A 12,448-nucleotide genomic window follows, 5' to 3' on the forward strand; every position below is an offset into this window, starting at 1 on the left:
ACCTGCGTAGGATATTGCACCTATTAAAACACACATGAGCCGCTTGTTCATTTTAGCAGCTGTTTATCGCTTTTGTTTATCGGTAAGTCAATGAGCAAAACAGAAGACTGTTTTTTTTTGTGAACTAGAACCAGCCAATTGTTCCATCGTTCCAACCAATACATCCATTGCTACATAATAGGTAACTCAGCAGAACTTGATGTATATTTATTATGAAAAGATATCGTAAGTAAAACCAATTTAATTTAAATGTGCGTTAAAATTCGCTACAAAGCTAGTTAAGATTTCTTTATTAAGGTGGCTCTCAGCCTGGGGCTGGTTCGCCTCCGGAACACTTTCGCTCCAAAACTATATTATAAAGTTTTAGTAAATTTGAAAGGACTTCTGTTATGACTAAAAAAACTCAAACCACCTTCAGACGTCAATTTGGTGCATCTCACCTTCATTAACGGATCAAATATGTGTCAAACCTTCGAAGATGAATTTTATTAAAACACTCTTCACCAGTGATGGCATTAGTATTGGCAAAATTATACTTCTTTGCTCTCATACGCTCTCAACACCAGCCGGAGACGAACCAGCACCACATTTTTCCAATTATCTCATAATCACTATACAGCATCATATTAAAGCCGAGTTATATATTGCTTGTACATGGTGGCGAATTTGTTGAATTTATCTAATGAGAATCATATTCGTTGAAATTAGTTAGAAGCAGCACACACAACTAAATTATTAACTGCACCGGGATCTGCACAGTTCGAAAAAGTAGTGTAAATTTCTGTTCAACATGATGCACATAAATGGAGCGTGACATATCATATACGTTTACATTATATATCATGTAAAGTTCTGACAAATTTCATTCAATGTAGCAAATATGGTCTGCACGGTTGCCATCTAAACATAGAATAACACTAAGACCATGTGTCCCAAAGAAAAATGCTCAATCTTTTGGTTCAGAAAGTACCAGGTCTTCGGTCCCAAGCTAATTGAAGCACCTAGTTGAAGAAAAATCTACGAACCTCTAATTAAATTCTATCAAATTTATAAGGCGATTCTAAACTAACACAAACTTTGACAGATTCTAACACGAGAATGTGGTACGCTCATAGATGTACTTGGGACCAATGGGCTAGTCAAGAAATAAGCCAATTTAATTTCGTAAGGTTCCGATTTGATTTGTTGATCTAAACATCATCCCTACATACCTAGAGCACACGCCACGTGCATGCTTCTCACGTATCCTTGTTGCGAACAAACAGCCAGACAGACGACCGGACGCCCGTCTCGCTCGTTCGCAATGAGCGCGATTCACGCGTCCCGGTGGTGTCCCTAATAATGCACGTTGCTCTCGTTGTTATTTTAAACTACATCATCGAGGGGCTAAAAGTCATCGTCGGTCGCGAGAAGACCAAACCACACCTACTTTTCACGTCCCTCCGCTGATGGAATATGCGCGCTGCTTGCAGCAAAGGATCTCAATATCATATGTTGATGTTTGTGGTGCGGTGAACGCTAGTAAAGGATATGCCGAAGAGCGCGTTTGATTGGTTCCGCGCCTAAGTGCCATTGGATCCGTGTAGATATGGCGTGCGGTGTTGGTGGCGAGCGCGACAAAAGGGCGAACATTGGATCACGACTCGGCGGTCACCAAATTGGGTTCGAGTGAGTGTTTGCTTCCTCCTGTCGAACGATAGATCAATTGCTCGTGGAACGGCGAACCGGAAGCACACTCGTGAGTGGTAGTTCCGCGTTTAGTGAATTGTGAAACTGTGCAATAGAAAAGTGGATTACTGTGAATTTGTGGTTAGACTTCAGGTTAGCTTCCGAACATATTTTATTGCGTAACCATGATGTTGAGCATTTCTGAAGCATACTTAAAAGTGTTTGTGCATGTGATTATACATCTTTAATTGTGATATTCGGTACAAGATACAGGTGATCCGTCGTCATTTGCACATAGTAAAAGAATCTTAAAATTATGCGGGTAGTTCTAGGATGAAAGAATATCAACATTGCTGTGGATACTACAGTCAGGGGATGTTCACTAGACTGATGCAAAATTTGAAATTTTCGCTCCACAGTGCTCAAACGGCTACAAATTGAATCCTGATTAGGCTCCCAAAATTTGAACTTATTTAGTAAGAAACTAACTTGGCACAAACCACTACAACTTTGCCAAGTGTCAAACTAAATATGTATTGATTGATTAAGAGATTGATAATCTTATGGCATGATTAAGCAGCAGTATTGTGGGCAACACTGTATTCTGCAGTGTGACATAGTAGCCATGATTTTTGTGACCTATTCTACGCCCCAGAAACACCAATTGAGCATAATCATAAGACATCAGTGACTGGAATCATTAATAACTTATGTTCCTTACATTTAATCGAAAAGTGGTCTTGAACAAAGTTGTAGCTGAGAAAATTTTCATCAAGCGCAGTTGTCATTTTCTTATGCAGAGTGAACTGGTGAATTTTGAGATAGATATGATCCAAAATTTAGGTTTTCCCATAGCAATTTCCATATAAACTTCAAATGGTTTGTGCCAAGTCAGTTTCTTACCAAATGAGTTTAAATTTTGGGAGGCTAATCAGGACCCGATTTGGAACCGTTGGAACACTGTGGAGCGAACATTTCAAATTTTGCATCAGTCTAATGTTCACATATATCGTGGATACTCAACTAACAATTTTCGCAATATAAACGCTTTACTAATTTCATTCATACAGCCTCAAGCTTTATTCAAATGTTATACGATATGAGGAAACCTTTACTCAACCTCTATACAAACAAATCTGGCGAACTTAGTCAGCTACTTATGGCTTGTTGGGACGGTAGTGGCAAGCTCTTATTGCATATTCATTTACGCTTCTATACAGCTGTTATTCTGCTGTTTAGTTGCGTGCGAACTTGAAAGGCGCTTACTCAACCTTTACCCGATTATCCAATAATCACTACACAGTTTTCTCTTGACGCTAGGGTAAATATTGTTTACGCCTTTTTTTATGGAGGAATTTATCAAGTTTATTTTACTGCGAATTAAATTAATCGAAATTAGTTATAAGCACACCACCAAATGATTTACACTGTACCGGAGCCTGGAATCGAACTCAAGACGACCGCATACTTCGCTACGCCACTACTTTGATCTGACGTAAACAAATTTACATGCCCTTCTACAAAAAGATCGCTGAGAAGAGGCTTTATAATAGTGCACATGAATCACTTTTCTCGACAAATTAATTCAGCTTTGTAAAGAGTAAAAGCTGTAAAACTGCACACGTCTAACAATAAACCTAGTTGACTGTAAAATTGCTTCCAGAGCAGCGCTAACACAGCTTATTAGTTGAGCTTTTGTAGGTTTTGTTATTAGCTACAACTTTTGTCAACAAGTCAAATTCGTATCTCTTATGTATGACGAACCAGAGTGAACAGAAGCCACTACTGTTTTTCAGTGAATGTATTTTACATTCACTAAAAAACAGTAACAAGTTCTGCCCGCTCTAGTTCGTAATGCATAAGAGATACAGATTTGAGTTATGAGCAAAAGTTGTAGCTAATAGCAAAACCTACAAAAATTCTCTACATCATTTTGCGGAATGCTGTTGATGAAAAAAGTTAGGGACAAATGAATGTATGAAATGAATGCAAATGATTTTCCATGCCTGGTTATGATACACCATTTATTTATGGTATGTTTTTAGAATGAGGAATGATCTCACCCGAAAGATTGGCAGAGGATGTGCAGCTGGCCGGAAGTTGCTGAAATACATAAGATATCCCTAATAAAATTGTTATGGTTATTTTGCTTAACGACGTGTGTGGGTATCATTCAAACCATTTGTGGAATAGTTACATTATTTGGGTTTTTTTAATAGGAATATATTATCAGCTTTCTGAACAAAAACATTTTTATTATCTCGAAAAATAATTTTTAAATTCCTTACAATGGATGATGCTACGAAGAAACTTACTAAAATTTAAGTGAAAACATAATAAAATTTACTTAGAAAGAACCATAAAATCTATGTTGTTTTCTAGTGGATTGGGCAAAGATCTTTTCACTTGGAGTTATGTTCACTTAGATGCTAAATGAAAATAAAGTGAAATTTATTTCCTAATCCTATACTACCTATTAGAGTTGTATGTGGATAAAAACTTTCAAACCAATCCACATATGAAAAACGTGAAATTTACGTGAAAAACTAGATGGAAAAAATCTATATATGTTTTCATGTAACATCTAAGTGAAAAACTCCTTCTTCATTAATCTCCAATCGTGATTGCTTTCAAGCCTTCTATAGTTCCTCTGTAAATTTTGATCTGACCATGATGCAAGAAATCCATGGAATACCAGATCACCATCGGTCGATGGTTGTTCCCTCAGTTTTTGCAATCAAGTACCACCATGTAAGTAACGATAAAAGATTTTTCACAGATGACCCACATTTGACCCAACCATAAATGCTTCCACTGGATTTGGTGTGGTGCTTTATCTAACTGGTCCTATACTATCACCTTGGCTTGGGTGCCATCTCATTGATCTATTCCGGGTAATGAGAAAGTGGACTCGCTGGCTAAGGTGGGCGCTATGGAAGGCGATATTTTTGAGCGACAAATCGCCTTCAACGAATTTTTCTCCATTGCTCGTCAGCAAGTCCTCATCAGTTGGCAACAAAAATGGAATGATGGGGAATTGGGAAGATGGTTACATTCTATTCTCCCACAGGTGGAAACCATGGTTCAAAGGGTTGGACATGAGCCGCGACTTTATACGCGTTATATCAAGGCTTATGTCCAATCACTGCTCGTTAGACTCGCACTTCTTTCGAATTGGGCTCTCAGGCAGCAATTTATGTGCGTTTGGCAGTGGTTATCACGATATCGAGCATGTTGTTTGGTCGTGTACCTTACACCGTGTTGCCAGATCTGAGTTATCCACATCCCTCAGGACCCGAGGAAAACAACCCGCGATACCCGTTAGAGATGTCTTGGCGAGCCGAGACCTCGATTATTTGAATTTAATTTATGTGTTTTTAAAACGGATATATTTGAGGATTTAGTAGTTAGTGTCATCTTTTGTTCTCCCAAGTTGTTAGCTGCCCATCGGTGTACCCCCATGTTTGTCTTTTTCATCAGAGTGTCGCCTAGTTCGAGATCAAGAGCACATTGCTCTCCAAACCTTGTGTTCACAATCCCTACCCTGCCATCCATTTGTTACAATTTGTTACCCCTAACCTCGAGATAGCCGCGAGTAATTGGCCCACGCTTTACTAACGTTAGTTTTAAGTAATTTTTTTTATCTAAACAATGAATATCGGCTCCGCAAAGCTACAGCAAATGAGCCTGGAAAAATAAACGAATTATTAAAAAAAAAAAGTGAAACATTTTCTGAGTGTAACAAGCAGAGGGTCCTGTCATAGAGGTAACTCTAAGACCACTGGGTCCCGAAGAAAATCATTATTATTTTTGGCTCACTCAGTACCAGAACAACGGTCCCAAGCAGTCCCAAGCTATTTCACTCACCCCTGCATGTTCTGCATAAATCCACACACCCTTGATGTTATCTGTCAAACTTTCATAGCGAATCAAAACAAACATAGTGTAGTAATAGAATTTCAACTAGAATGGGGTACGCCATAGAAGTACTTGGGACCAATAGGCTACTCAAGCAGTGAATCAATTTAAAATCGTTAGTTTCGTATTGATTGTTGGTCCTGTTTCCAGGGTTTAAAAAATTCCCTGAAAAAATGGAAGATGCTTAAAACATACTAGATCTAAAAAAACAATGACTTTATCAGAGTTGGTTGGAAATGCTATCTGACATGATGCTTTAGTGTGATAATTTATTAGCTAGAGAATGGTCTTAGAAGACTGCAGGTAGATAGTTCCGTTAGAGACCGGCTGCATGAAATAGAAGTTTAAAATTAGCGAAGGGGCATTAATGGCTTTATGCAATATCGAAGCTTGAGAAAAAGTATTAAAACTAAAAACGTGTATATATTTCAGTCTTAGCAGCCAGTTTTCTTAAAATAAGATTTCAAGTAATAAAATGATTTTTGATTTTAATGAAGAGCGAAAAAAAAATGTAATTTTAGAGTAAATCTTCGATGAATCGAATAAAATAAACTCTCCCAATTGGCGAGTTAAATTTAACTCGTGGTTAAAAGTGACAGATGGAAAGTTATCGAATAACCGTCCTATCCGAGATTCTGACAGACTAGAAGTTAAATTTTGGCAACCGTGACTGAGTTCTGTTTGAAAACCAATCGATCGATATCACGGAATTTTCGAATATCTAATCTAATCTAACACCAACACAGCCAGTTCTTGAAAACATCCTGGAAAGTGATATATACACCTACATCATTTTTCTTGTCTATTTGATATATGTTTCACATCGAAGATCTGTCACACATATCAAAACGAATGCAGCATTTAAGGGGCAAGATGATTCAGAAAACATCGGGCCTGCTTAAATCGAAGATTCAAACACGATGCTTCAGAATCCAATGAATGGATGACACGTGGACATCCCAACTAACATTTTCAGCTTTGTAAGCCAACTTTTCCAGCGTTGTGCTGTAAAGTAGCTGAAAAGAAGCTGCAGATACCGCTACAAGCAAAAGCTAGCAAAATAGTTTTGCGGAGCGTTTACTCAACTTTCTCACAACCATTATTCAATTTGTCAGTCGCACTGAATAAAATAAGCCAATAAACGCTAATGTCACTTCTATACACACACTAATCAACTTTCAACTTGTAGCTGCAAAACAAAGCTAACAAAGTGAATATATTACTCATTTGATGGCTTTTAAACAACCAACCACTCTTGCTGAATAACATAAACATCAAAAGTGCTTTTTCAACAACTAAACAACCTGTACTCAGCTTATAAACTGTATTAGAGCAACTTTGGAAGCATTTTCACAGTCAACTAGGTTTATTTTTAGACGTGTGCAGTTTTACAGCTTTTACTCTGCTCTTTTATAACTAGTCGAGAAAAGTGATTCGTGTGCACTATTATAAAGCCTCTACTCAGCAATTTTGTTGTAGAAGGGAATGTTGATTTGTTTACATAAGTTCAAAGTGTTGGCGTAGCACAGTTGGTAGTGTCAAGGTTTGCCAATGAGGTCATCTCGAGTTCGATTCCCAGGTTCCGGTGCAGGGTAAATAATTGTGATGATTTGTAACTAATTTCGATTAATTTGATTCACAGCAAAATAAACTCAATAAATTCCTTCATAAAAAAAGCGCAAACAGTATTTAACCCGGCTTCAAGAGAAAGCTGTGTAGTGATTATTGGATAACCGGGAAAAGGTTGAATAAGCGCCTTTCAAGTTTCACACACAACTAAACAGCAGGATAACAGCTGTATAGAAGCGTTAATGGATATGCAATAAGAGCTTGTCCCAACCGTCCCAACAGCCATAAGTAGCTGACTAAGTTCGCCAGATTTGCTTGCATAGAGGTTGAGTAAAGGTTTCCTCATATCGTATAACGTTTAAATACAGCTTGAGGCTGTATAAATGAAATGAGTAAAGCGTTTACATTGCGAAAATTGTTAGTTGGGATCTCGTACTGTACGTTCCGATTTGGTAATCATATCATTGGTTGGTCGTTGGAAGCATCAAAGCTAGAAAGGTTAAGTGATGCTCCATTTTCTTCTGACGATTGGGGCATGAGCACTAACTCTTGTCCTAGCCTATTATGATTTATGGCTATAGCGTCATTACTCGCTTTCTGAAAAGAGAAGAGGGAAAGGAAAAGGATAAGGACAAAGGGAAAAGAAACAATATTTTTAACATAACATAAACAATATTTTTGATTTGAAATATAGAGGAAATGCAGGTAATGTCGGCCTAAGTGTCCCTAATTTGGGCCCATACATAAATTCAGCAATCGACTGAATTTTCAATAGAAACCAAAAATATCCATTATTAACATCCCAATAACGCGTTCATCTAGATAAAATTGATAAATAGCAGATTTTTAGCGATGGGCCCAATCTTAGATCTATAGGCCAACATTACACACTAGGATTATTTTACAGATTTCTGTAAAATTTTACCGAAATCTCAACAGCTGAACGTTCGGTAAACAATTTTACAGTTTTCCTGTAATTATTTACAGATATCTGTGAAAAATTCACAGATATTTGTGAAAAATTACAGGAAATCTGCAAAACTGTTTACCGAACGTTCAGCTGTTGAGATTTCGGTAAGATTTTACAAATTTCTAAGTGTGTAGAGACATTTCCCCTATACAATATAGAAATGCATAACGGCGGTGGTCACTACCCGAGTCTTGTCACTATTATCAAGTCATAAAAAGTAACAAGGACTAAAATGTGATCCTTTGATAACTGGAAAATCCTGATTCCCTAGTTTGAAGTTGTCACGACTAGGGTTCGGTGGTAGATCTTATACCAGTAACGCACCACAAAAAGGTGATCTCCCAACGTTACTGGTTTGAAAAGATAAAAATTTACAAAATGGAACGAACTCACCAAGTTTAGCCAATTGAACCTGAAGGCTGCTTGACATTTGTTGATGCAGAAGTCCAAATTGTAGACGAAGCTTGACGAAGATCAACATGAACTAGTCCGGTTTATGGTAGTTGCGCGGAATGTCTTCTGTCGATTTGAGATAAACAAATGTTCGGATGTATGTAGTCGATTTTTGATGTGCATTGGCAAGCCTTTTCGTGGCCAATAGCCAGGTTCAACGCTGCGACTGAACGAATGATGGGACGCCTCGTGGAGGTTCTACTTGGCTTCGGAACAGCTTATCAGCGGCAAATAATAGGAACTAGAAATTGTCTCTTGGGCCTGGTTTTGGCCAGATCAGCAACCGATTATATGCACAGGAAAAACAAACGCCAGGTTCGATCTCACGTACCACATCCCGGAATTTTCGAATATTGAAAATAACTTTCGAAATGTCACTATGATTTTCACTATTAAATTTAAGTATGATTTTGAAACCGAGTGCAAGCTTCCAACCAACTCATAGAGAGAGAGAACTCTTTTTGAATGAACCTCATCTATCGTTTGTATTTACCCAGTCCCAGAAAGTCGTCGTCGGAAACTTGATGTGGTTCTTGTTCGTTTTCTTCATCTTCTTTCCTTTATTTAACGTCGGTCTCTGTTCCGCAATCTAGTGCCAATTGACCACTTTGTCAAGCAGTTTTGGCGTGACTTTCTACCAGCGATTTCACAAAACTGGACCAAATAATTTATATTTTTTAAGAAACGCACAAATGTTGGCTACTTTTCTCGAGGTTCTAGAAGAAGAAATCTCAAAATAATGTTTTATTTTAAAGTTCGAGTGGTAGTAAACGTCCTTTTAAGTGCTCGAATAAAGTGTGCAGGAAGGCAGCTTCCACACCTGCGTAGGATATTGCACCTATTAAAACACACATGAGCCGCTTGTTCATTTTAGCAGCTGTTTATCGCTTTTGTTTATCGATAAGTCAATGAGCAAAGCAGAAGACTGTTTTTTTTTTGTGAACTAGAACCAGCCAATTGTTCCATCGTTCCAACCAATACATCCATTGCTACATAATAGGTAACTCAGCAGAACTTGATGTATATTTATTATGAAAAGATATCGTAAGTAAAACCAATTTAATTTAAATGTGCGTTAAAATTCGCTACAAAGCTAGTTAAGATTTCTTTATTAAGGTGGCTCTCAGCCTGGGGCTGGTTCGCCTCCGGAACACTTTCGCTCCAAAACTATATTATAAAGTTTTAGTAAATTTGAATGGACTTCTGTTATGACTAAAAAAAACTCAAACCACCTTCAGACGTCAATATTGGCGCATCTCACCTTCATTAACGGATCAAATATGTGTCAAACCTTTGAAGATGAATTTTATTAAAACACTCTTCACCAGTGATGGCATTAGTATTGGCAAAATTATACTTTTTTGCTCTCATACGCTCTCAACACCAGCCGGAGACGAACCAGCGTTCGGCTGAAAGTCTCCTTAATAAAGATAACTAACTAACTAGCTCTCAATACCACGCGTGACATTGGAACAAAATATCACGTTGATATTGATTTTACAAGCTCTTTTGATACTGAGAGACTACTCATCGCATTTGAAATAGCAGCTGAGATTTGATGCGACGCAAAATCGATTCCATTGCACATCGTTCTTTTTTAGATAGAGATAGAAAAGTTTGCTGTCTCCCTTCACAACTAACATTTTTCATAACGTAAACGCTTTGACAATTTCATTTATACAGCCTCAAGGTGTATTCAAATACTATACGATATGAAGCAACTTTTACTCAACCTCTATACAAGCAAATCTGGCGAACTTAGTCAGCTACTTTTGGCTTTTTGGACAAGCCCTTATTGCATATTCTCTAACGTTTTTATACAGCTGTTATTCAGCTGTTTAGATGTGTGTGGACTTGAAGAAAGGCGCTTATTCAACATTTTTCCAATTATCTCATAATCACTATACAGCATCATATTAAAGCCGAGTTATATATTGCTTTTACATGGTGGCGAATTTGTTGAATTTATCTAATGAGAATCATATTCGTTGAAATTAGTTAGAAGCAGCACACACAACTAAATTATTAACTGCACCGGGATCTGCACAGTTCGAAAAAGTAGTGTAAATTTCTGTTCAACATGATGCACATAAATGGAGCGTGACATATCATATACGTTTACATTATATATCATGTAAAGTTCTGACAAATTTCATTCAATGTAGCAAATATGGTCTGCAAGTTGCTCGGTTGCGTGAGATGAAATACAAGTCTACGTGAATGAAAAAGAAAAAAAATCTCAAAAATAGGTTTAAAAAAACTCAACGTTGGGCTGTACTATTCCGACGTTGAGTGAATCATAAGAGCAGCGTTAGATCAAATTTACTCTTCTATTGAATAATAATAGATGAACTAAATGTTAAGCTTATTTTCCGGTAATCATTGTTAAGCTCAAGACGTTACATTTTAATATTTTTGATTATCAATTGATATAGTACTTTCCGTATTTATTTAAAAGTTACATGTTCGTAAATAGTGTTGCATAAAATAATTAACGAGGAATATCTTGAAATATTTATCAATATATTTCATGTAATTAAAACACGCCGCGAACAAAGTAAAAAATAACTCAATTTTCAGTTAAAAGTACTCACTCGTCATGTTTTCACCTATGGATACTTTTAACTTATTTTTGGATGAAAATCATAGCAACCTTTTGTGCTCGATCGCCTCCCTTCGTGCTCCATTAGTCCTCGCATTAGTCTTCGTTAATGTTTTTTACATATTGACAAGAAAAGTTGTAACGAAAACCGGTTTGATGCTGGTAAATTGTGTTACTTCTGTAGGAGCAGAGCTCTCTATTATGGCAATGCCCCAGGTCTAGTGGTAGTCAAAACGGTTCATTACAGTGAGCGGCTCAGAACCATGTGTTCAATTTAATGAACCAGCTCATTTTAATGGCTCACCGGCTCTTTTTAAATAAATGGTAAATTCAGATCGTGTAATAAAGGAAGAGACAATTAAGATGAAGTTTAAGTCAGTATTTAATGAAAAGAATAACACACATGTGTGTTTATTGATGTGATTTATCTAATACATGTCTATTACATAGTATTTCAATGCAAGTTTTGATTTAAGAACATAATTTTCTCCATGTTTCCCGATGTAAGTCTGCTGCGTCTATCACTGCAGATCTGTCCCGCTTTTGAAAAAATCATTTCACAAGGAACCGAAGTGGCCGGAATGCACAGCCTTTTCAAAACCATTTGGTAGAGTCTAGGATAGATGGATTTCCTTTCTTCCCACCATAACAATGGGTCGCTCATCCTCAGCAAGTGTGGTTCGGCTAGGTACTTGTCCACCTCCACGATTGCAGCTACTGATGGATCATGCGCGGCTTGTAGTTTCCCGACCAGCTCGTCAAACTCCTCCCATACACATGACTGTGCTTCATCACTACTGGTTTTATCTGGTTGTTCCAAAGACGTCGGTTTAGCGTCTGTCATTCTCAACTTCTCTATCAACGACTGGTATGCATAGTTGTATTTGCTGTCATCTCCGAACCCCTGCTTTTTGAAGTGAGGATCCAGTAGTATCGATTGCGCTTCTAGCTCGTTTGACTCTAGACCGGAAAAACGCTTCTCCAGTCCCGCAGTCAGTTGATTACAGAGCTTTTCAATGACCCCCTGGTATTCTTTTTCTCGCTCCAGATACTGTCGAACATGTCTGCACAGAACAGAAGGGGAAGTGCAAACAAATCGGTGAATCAAAAAGTGCTCGTTTTTCTGCTCAACGAGCGATGTGATGTGGTAGCGTTCCACATGGGCTTTCTATGTGCACTCACACTATCATAGCATGCTGCCTATCTTAACTGCAGGCCGAAGATGCCTTCTACCACTAGGTGCGCTAGTGTTCGCAAATGACCAGTGG

General features: G+C 37.7%; 1 protein-coding gene across 1 annotated transcript in view; it reads left to right on the forward strand.

Annotated features, from left to right (window-relative positions):
- The first annotated feature begins 1,750 nt into the window (after positions 1 to 1,750).
- The window catches only part of LOC135713473 (nuclear receptor subfamily 2 group E member 1-like), a 54,236-nt gene continuing 43,538 nt past the window's right edge, over positions 1,751 to 12,448 (forward strand). The window contains exon 1 of the mRNA XM_065236598.1: positions 1,751 to 1,821. The gene's annotated coding sequence lies outside the window, so the exon portion shown is untranslated. The remainder of the gene's footprint in view (positions 1,822 to 12,448) is intronic.

This window comes from Ochlerotatus camptorhynchus, unplaced genomic scaffold (assembly GCF_037179485.1).
Source record: "Ochlerotatus camptorhynchus isolate MF236.1 unplaced genomic scaffold, CSIRO-AGI_Acam_v1.1 ptg000556l, whole genome shotgun sequence".
NCBI classification, from domain to species: Eukaryota; Metazoa; Arthropoda; class Insecta; order Diptera; family Culicidae; genus Ochlerotatus; species Ochlerotatus camptorhynchus.